This window comes from Otolemur garnettii, unplaced genomic scaffold (assembly GCF_000181295.1).
Source record: "Otolemur garnettii isolate 467f Iridium unplaced genomic scaffold, OtoGar3 scaffold00046, whole genome shotgun sequence".
In the NCBI taxonomy this organism is placed as follows: Eukaryota; Metazoa; Chordata; class Mammalia; order Primates; family Galagidae; genus Otolemur; species Otolemur garnettii.
The window spans coordinates 11806395-11809404 of NW_003852441.1; positions in this window are offsets into that span (position 1 = coordinate 11806395).

The following is a 3010-nucleotide window of genomic DNA, read 5'->3' on the forward strand; positions in this document are numbered from 1 at the left end:
GCCCGCCACAACGCCTGGCCATTTTTTTGGTTGCAGCCGTCATTGTTATTTGGTGGGCCGGGGCTGGGGATTCAAACCCACCACCTTAGGTGCGTGTGGCTGGCGCCTTAGCCGCTTAAGCCACAGGTGCCGAGCCCACACCTGACTATTTTTAGAGAATAGGTCTCCCTCCAGCTCAGGCTGGTCTGGAACCTCTGAGCTGAGGCAATCTAACTGCCTCGGGCCTCCCAGAGTGCTAGGATTACAAGCATGAGCCACTGCACCTGGCCTTCACCTTAGTAATTCTTTAGCTGATTAATTAATACAGAATTGGCACACAGGGCAATCTGCCTGACTGGTAAGGAGTATCTCATCTAGATTATACTGTAAAAGATACTAATGAAGCCCTTGAAAATGAAGTTTCACTTTTGGGTTAAAAAAAAATACTGCAATGTAGGTGTCATTTTGGGGGGAGTAGAAAGAATGCCTGTGTTAAAGCATTCATTCACTCGGCCAGGCAGTTGAAGGCCTGCGGTGTGTCCAGCCGTGTGCTTTTGGGGATGTCGGATAACAAGGTGTGTGTTCCACCAAACCACCTACATGACCAACGACATAGTTAAATAAGGTGTACAGTAGGAGGCCAAGCCATGACCAGTTGACCAGTTAGTACTGCTCAAGAGGTCTTAGCAAAAGATTGAAACATTTTACTTAAGTAAAGAGTGTGGGTTTTCAGACATTGTGGAGAGAGGTTTCCAACAAGCAGAGGTTTCCAAGTTGACCTTTGTATCTGCAGCATCTTCCCCTTCACATCTACCTTGCACCCTGCTGCCAAAAGAATCTTCCAGAAACAATATCTTATCATGTCACAGAGTGGTTCAAACTCCTTGCTGGTCTCCCCTGTCTTGGTAGGCAGATCACATGCCCAGTGAAGACAGGCCCCCTAGCCCCCCACCCCAACCCCTCCTGCAGACTGGTTGGCCAATGTTCAAACAGCCTCCCTCTGAGGTGTTTCTTGGTGTTAACAACCAATTCTCTGATTCTCTAGACAACTAGGTGTTCAACTGAGATGGGTTTCAGCAGCCTCACGAGTGCCAGCTGCCTCATCACCCCCATAAGATAGATACCACCAGCCACTGACGTGCACCAGGGGGCTGTGTAGGATAAAAGATAAAAGGACAAAAAGATGAGAATACCATAACTCTGAAATGATGACAGGCACCATTACTCTTAGATTGGTCCGGATCGGGCCGGAACAGGACAAGATAAGAACGAATGGTGGGCCAAGTGCTGTCATGATGAAAGTTAATGAGCTAAGTGCTATGAAAAATTGTTTTACTTATCCATTAGCTCCTAGATCTGTGTTATGTTACCTTATTATTATCTAACTGCCTTATATGTTACCTATTGGCTAAACTGTTAAATTGCAAGGTTCGCGTCTGTAAAAGGGTCATCGTGACCTCGTGCTCGATTTTTGCTTCTTTTGCCAACTTTCTTTTTGCTTCTAATTGCTAGCTTTTAGCCCACCTGTTTGGCCGTTTGCCAACTTTCAGACTAGAAAAACCCCAGCTTCAGACCCCTCAATGCTCTCTCACTTAGTCCATTTTAGACTTTGCTGAGACAGTCCCGTGGTTAATAAAAGACTCCTTTTTGAAATTCTAATTTGAGTCAGTGGTCCTTATCTTGCCCCATAACACACCAATTCAATTCAATTCTTTTTTTTTTTTGAGACAGAATCTATGTCGCCCTCAGTAGAGTGCTGTTGCATCACAGCTCACAGCAACCTCAACCTCTTGGGCTTAAGTGATTCTCTTGCCTCAGCCTCCCAAGTAGTTGGGACTACAGGAACCCACCACAATTCCCAGATATTTTTTGGTTGTAGTCATTATTGTTGTTTGGCAGGCCAGGGCTGAATTTGAACCCACCAGTGTATGTGGCGGCACCCTAGCTGCTGAGCCACAGGTGCTGAGCCAATTCTAACACTGACTACGCTGAGTTAGCACAGGCCCCCAAGCTTAAAGGACTCAGTCCCACAAGACCCCCCCTGAGTTCAGATGCCAACTGCAAGTCCTGGGCCACTCCTACTTCTGACTCTCTGTAAACTGGATCTTCCCATGATGGCCTCTTACTGTTCCATTATTTGCAACAACTCACAGAACTCAAGAAGGCATTTGATCAATGTTGACAGTGTATTGTAAAGGATACAACTCAGCAACTGCCAAATGGAAAAGATGCATAGGGCAAGGTATAGGGGAAGGGGCCTAGGAGCTTCTGTGCCCTTCCTGGTGAGCCCTACCTTCCCCACCTCTGTGTGTTTACCAACCAGAATCTCATCAAATCTCATGCAGGAGTTGTTATAGAGCTGAATCTCCATCCACCCAGCCACAGCCCCGTTTCCTTTCCAGAGGTCAGTGGATGGGGCTAAAGTCTTCCATTCTCTAATCACTAAATCTTTTTTTTTTTTTTTCGGAGACAGTGGTTTACTCTGTTCCCCTCAGTAGAGTACGTGGCATCATAGCTCACAGCAACCTCAAACTCTTGGGCTCAAATGATCCTCTTGCCTCAGCCTCCCAAGTAGCTGGGACTCCAGATACCCACCACAATGCCCAGCTATTTTTTTAGAGACAGGAGCTCCCTCTTGCTCAGGCTGGTCTGAGCAATTCACTGGCCTTGACCTCTCAGAGTGCTAGGATTATAGGCGCGAGCCACCACGCCCAGCATAAATCACTAGATCTTTCTAGTGACCAGGCTACCACTTTAATTGAGGTAGTCTAGGGGCCCCAACCTAAATTACCTCATTTTTTTGGGCGGGGGGCAGAGTTTTACTATGTCACCCTCAGTAGAGTGCTGTGGTGTTACAGCTCACAGTAACCTCGAACTCTTGGGCTTAAGCAATTCTCTTCCCTCAGCCTCCTAAGTTGCTGGGACTACAGGCACCTGCCACAATGCCTGGCTATTTTTTTGTTGTTGTAGTGGTCATTGCTGTTTAGCAGGCTCAGGCTGGGTGCCCCGGTGCATGTGGCCAGTGCCCTAA